The sequence below is a fragment of the Euphorbia lathyris genome, chromosome 2 (genome assembly GCF_963576675.1).
Source record: "Euphorbia lathyris chromosome 2, ddEupLath1.1, whole genome shotgun sequence".
NCBI lineage: Eukaryota > Viridiplantae > Streptophyta > Magnoliopsida > Malpighiales > Euphorbiaceae > Euphorbia > Euphorbia lathyris.
The window spans coordinates 50,626,072-50,632,362 of record NC_088911.1 but is presented as its reverse complement, the minus strand read 5'-3'; positions in this window follow the sequence as shown (position 1 = coordinate 50,632,362).

Genomic DNA, 6,291 nt, shown 5'->3' with positions numbered 1-6,291 from the left:
GAGAGGGTAAGAATCTTTCGGGAAAACTTTATTCATGTTTGTGAACACATAACCTCCACTTCCCGTTGGCCCACTTTACCAAGACCATGTTAGCCATCCATTTTGGATAATGGACCTCCTAGATGTGGTCGAAGTTTAACAAAATTTTCACTTTGGCTTTAACCACCTTTTGTTGTTCTACTCTATGGGTTCTCTTCTTCTACTTTACTAGGGTGGCCTTGAAATCCATGTTTAGTAACACACCATGACCTTAGGAGAAATGGCTACTACGTATGTAGACACTAGACGAAAGCCATAATATTTTTCGTCAGTGTGCACCATTTCCCCCATTGATTCCTTCGGTACTTTAGTGGAGATTTTGATTGATGTTTCCTCGACAAGCCACACAATTTCGAGGTCACCCATTGGTTCAACTTTTTCTCTTACTTCCTTTGTCAGATTTAGTGATGAGGGCTTTATATATAGGAAAGCCATATACATCTTCTGGGCAATCATATGGTTTCCTTGTGCAACAACCATACCTTTTTTGTAGGTATTTTCCAGGCCAAATGATAGATGGAGAGAGCGTCGACTGATTCAGATAGCAATAGCCTTCCAATAATAGCGTCGTATTGCAAGACCGTATCAACCATTAGGAACTCTGTCTCAGTATGCCATTTCGTTTGACCATCCCTTGTTGTGACCTTCATCCTTATGCTGCCTCATAGGGTACTATGTGTCCTCTATTTCCCATTAGCGGAGATAGTGTCGGCATTAGTCGTTTGGGATCAAGATGTATTGCTTCAAAGGCTTTTCGGTGTTGATGTTTACTGAGCTGTCTATACCTACAAACACTTTGTGAACCTTGAAGTCCTCAATCAACATTTCAATAACTAATGGGACTACCTTGGAAGGTTTTTCAAGCCTCTGATTGAGAATTCAGAGCTGAACTCATACAACAACTCTTTGTCCTCGCAGATCCTATTTTGCTTTACCTACATATCTTCTTATAACTCTCGAACAATGAAGTTTATGACTCCGTTATGCTTACGTTCGATTGAGCGTCTGTCACGTTATTCAGACTCTTTCTCTAGGTTCTTCAAGAATTTATCCAACTTGCATTGCTCTGCCATTTTGTTGAGTTCCATGGCCAACTGTCGACAATCTTTGGTGTCATTGTCTTCACTTTGTGAAACTCATAATACGTCCCATAATGGCGACATTCAGAGGTTTTGAGCTTCGATGGGCACTTGATTTCTTGTTTGTTATTTTCAACCCAATATAGTATTTTTTTAGCGTTTAGTGGTGCGAAGCCACGCTCCACTTGCTCTCGTGGCCTCATTCGATCTTTGTCTCTATCATTTATGGGTCCTTTTTGACGTGTTAACCGGATCCAACCTGTCTTCAGTAAGGATTGAGGTGATGTCCATCACACTTCACGAAATCCCTAGTTCGTGACAAGAGATCTAGAAACTCTTAGGCCTTCGGTTTATGAGCTCCTTTGACATGTTTTTGCGTCTATACTTGGAGGCCATAACATCAATAACATTGTGTACATTCAGCTGGCGAATTGGAATCACCGTCTTCTAGAACCTTTCAATACATTCCCAAAGGCCCTAATGGGGCTCCTGCACCAGATAGTTTAATTCATGCATGGTTTTGCTCTCTAGTATGGATGTGATGAAGTGTTCGAAAAATTCATTTTCCATACGTTTGAAAGTCCGGATTGATCCAGACAATAGTTTCTCATACCAATAAGCTGCAACCTCATTAAGTGTGGTTGGAAAGAGCATGCATATGAGAGCATTTGTGCCAGTAGTAGTTTCTAAGGACCTTCAGAAGTTTTTGACATGCACAGTGGGATCTGTCAGTCCATTATATTCTTTCAACGAGGGATATTTGAATCCCCTAACATGAGTTTGGTCAGAATGTCTACACAAAGTGGTGAGCTGGTGTCGGATATTTTAGGGGGCTTAGAGTTGATACTAATGTCTGAAATAGCATTTTAGAGCTCCTTGTGAATAGGGTTATACATTTCCTCTTTGACAAGAGGAGTCTCACCATCTCCGGTCCTTTGATTCAGTTTAGGTTGTCGACAATTGTTAGATCTTAGACCTAAAGCTTTATGGCGATTTTCATTTTTGAACCATATAATGAGATTCAACAGAATTTTGATGGAAAGTCTTCTTACGCTTAAGGGATCTAGATTCGTTAGAGTAGTAACAATGCTTCTAAGGTGGTGTCTTAAAATGATGACACCTTTTGTGATAAGGGTTGGACTTTTGTCCCCTTTATCTGCCTAATATTCCATCTTAGTGAGAATTTGAGGACAAATCCCTCTTTCTCGGGTAAGCTCGGGCGATATGGTGTTTGGTAGAACAAGCAATGGAATCCTGCCTATTAAGACGTTATTTTTGCTTCCCTTGCCTCTTTAAGTTCTTCCCTAACAATTGCCATTTCCGTTGCATGTTCGCCTATAAGAATGCCCATTGATTCTTGGACCAAGCCCACGTTGTAGAGGAGTTGCTTGGTGATTTTATCCAAGAACTTCATTTGTTCGTGATCTAAAGAGCCCAAACATACATTTATTCACCGATCGAACTCCGATGTAACTTGAAGAGGTTTTAGCGGGTTGCCATTTGCATCCACAAAGGCTCTATTTCTTGATGGTTGAGTTGATGTTGAAGGAATGTTAGAGGATGCTGGAATCACAAAGTTATTTAACTGAGTCATGACGTCAATCTTTCTGATCCACGCTCACTATACTAATTTGATGTGATACAATCTGAGTTGGGTTTGATGAGACTATTTAAATAAATGAAATAAAACAAACAAAAAAAGAAGATCAAGGAGGGGTCGGGGACCAGTGATCCCGCTCTGATTCTTAACTTAGTGATGTAAAGGATATTGAGCAATGTAAAGCTTAGACGAGCAAATGGAATTGAGTACTTTTTAGTGTACTGTGTACTTTGTACTTATAGGAGAATCAAGTTGTGCCTTAAATAAGACATGAGGTCCACGTGACGGTCAATCAATGGTGAGAGCTTGCTGTCAATTAAAAACGGTTGTAACGACTGTACTTGTGATTTTACAAATCACGATATCGAACATGGGTAGGAATATGCATGACCTTGAGGTTTTTATGATTGGTCCACGTGATTTCGATGGTTATTATCAAGAAAATGTGTTGTATTAGTTCACATGTATTATAAATTTTAGGAGTACAAGAGATCTTATATATTAGGAGTACAATAAGATCAATTTGAATATATTTTTTTATGTAGGTAATTTTGAATAATTTTAGTGAAAATATTTAATTGTGCTAATAGACAAAAGCTCAAACTTGTACTATTTACAAACCTGTAAAGTACGTAAGCATCTTTGTAAATACATAAAATAAAAACTTTAGTTTGGCAACAATAATTGGTATGTCAAATTGTCTTTCATTGCGAAAAAAAGATTTCTACAAGTTGATGATGATGATGATTAATTGCCAATCAAATCACTAAACTGCAAACCACTCCACTTGTTGAATATAAGTTAGTAATATTGAATAATATATTGTTGAAAATGGGTTGCTATTTTGTGGCCCATGACTGCAAAAGATGGGCCAGCAATGGCAGGGATAAGCATAAGCATATGGTACCTAAGTGCCACAAATCTTTTAGACTCTAAAGCAAAAGCATTAAACACGTACCTTCTTTTCCACGTACCTACCCTTACCCCTTTCTTTAGCTTGGCATCTTCTATCCTTTCTCTTCATTTTTTATTAAATCACAAATTTACCTTTCTCTATGTTTCTCTCCATTTCCAACATTGTACTGTCCATTCTTTTTCTATTTTCAAAACTCCAAAGAGATAATGTACAAAATTTACCTTCTAATCTTTTTTTTTAATGACGAGTTCGAACCTTTTTGTGAGAACGCTTCATCTCGATCTCGTATTATCTGTCACGAATCACTCACGGCTGAGGTTAATTGGGAGATGAAAATGATAAATCCATAAACTAAGAGCAGACAATTGAGATAGAGAGATGGTGACATAGAAAGGTAGTCAGAAAGAGGCAACTGATTTTGTCTCTCTTAGACTAAATAAGGAACTTATGAAATTAGGGTTTTAGGTGGCTTAACTTATCTATTTATACCTTAAGAATTAGGGCAAACCTTAACCTTAATCTTCCATCTCTTTAGATGGATCCGATCCATTACCATTTGGGCGTAACTATTATTAGGCATACGATCGGAATAATGCTAAGATCTCTCACTCACACGTAATGAACACATTCCAAGTCTCGTCTGAATCTCATCCATACTTGGTAAATAATTCGTGCGACCGACATACTATTGGGAGTTCTAGTGTGATACACTCGTTTGAGATATATGGTTGCTCGACCGACATACTATCGGGAGTTTTAGTGTGATACACTCATTTGAGATACATGGAACTATACACTCGTTGGAGATATATAACATTTGATTTGAAAATGGATCGTCCCTGTTGTATGTCTTATCTCAAATTTCATATTACATCCACTGTAATAACTTTGATTTCTATAGTTTTCTATTTTTTACAAATTTGCACATGTGCATAAATATCATGACAATGAAACACAAAAACTTTAAGATGTGAACTCATGGATATCTTTTCGTCCTCCTAATTCTTTCCATCACACTCTAGTTCATCTCGAGTTGGAATGAAATGTCCTCTCTAGAGTTATGAACTCTCTAGATTTTTCTTTTTCTAAGATTTTTCTCTCTAAAACTGTTCTCTTTTTTTTAAGACTTTCTTTCTTTCTAATAAAACTATATTGTATATTTGAAATTTATTTCAGTGATTAAAATAAATTTTCCAAATGACCAACATTTATTAGCCTTAGGTACGTTTAGCAACTTGCTGTTTGTTATTTCTGTTTGCTGTTTGCCTTTACAAACACTGTTTAAAAAAAACAGAGATTCTCTACTAAAAGCTGATTTTCAACTGTAAAAGGCAAACATAAGGTGTCTAACTAAACAACTAAAACTATGCCTTTTAAAGTGAAAAGGCAAACACAAGGTGAAAAGTAGGTAAACAAACACCCCCCTTAATCCCTCAATGACATGCTCAAATTTAATCTGATTAAATCTATCACATTAGTCGAGCTATAATATACAAACTCTGTTTGCTTCAATATATATATATATATATATATATATATATATATATATATATATATATCAAGCTTCCCTAAAAATTAATTAAATTCAAATTAATATAACCAAACTTTTTTTTACGTGCGATCCATATATTCACCTAATATTGCCAATGTACCTGAAGCTATCTTTCGGTCCATAAGTCATAAGAGGATTTTAGTAAGCCATTACGACTACCCAAATTAGATGAATATCATGTATAAGTTAACATATATCTGTTGTAATCTTATATAATCATTTGCTTCGTGATATCTGGTCAACACGAGGCATGATCTCATTATGTGCTCAGACATTTCTTGATGTCTAAGTGAACTGATTAGTTCAATTGAGTAATGATTATTATTACCGCATTTGGTTGTGGCCACACACTTCCCAATCTCACTAATATAGTGGTTGGTGATATTTATTCTCCATTAAGGAGAGTAGAAATTACCTCACTTTACTCATGATCCTTAGCATGATTCAGAGCATACTCAATTGTACCCATATTAGGCACCCTTTTACAGGCATGTTAGGCAAACGTCAAAGTATAACGTATCTCATTTATGATTCATAGTGAGTTCGGGTCTAAGGATTGTATATAAGTATTATCGGAGATACACTTATAACCCATGACCATATAGTGTTCCCATTGGCGGATCAATCCAATACTCCATAACCTTTATGAGTACCTGTGCCATTGATCGACATTCCATATCCATGATTAGTACACAATCATCACCTAAGACACATACTAGTCTTTAATTTATCATCGTTCCCTTGATGACAACATATAAGAGATATTCAGAATGGTGTTCTTATATGCTCAAGCTTTTACTATGCAGATCACATATCCGAGGAGAAAATTCGTATTCTTGGACACTCTATTAAGTTAATTTTCACAAGTAAACAACATAATACATTATCGCCTCTTATTAATGATAAAATGTCAAAAACAATATCTTGGGACTAAGACATATACCAACAGAGTAAAGATACACTATTGCATCAGTTTCTATATTTTAACTAGATGAACCACAATTGTATCCACAACGTTCCATCTGAAATATTGAGTCATTTTGCAACTATTGATCTTCTTTCTCAAGTTTCGCAACTTAGCAAACTGTTCAGCAGTCCGAGTAAC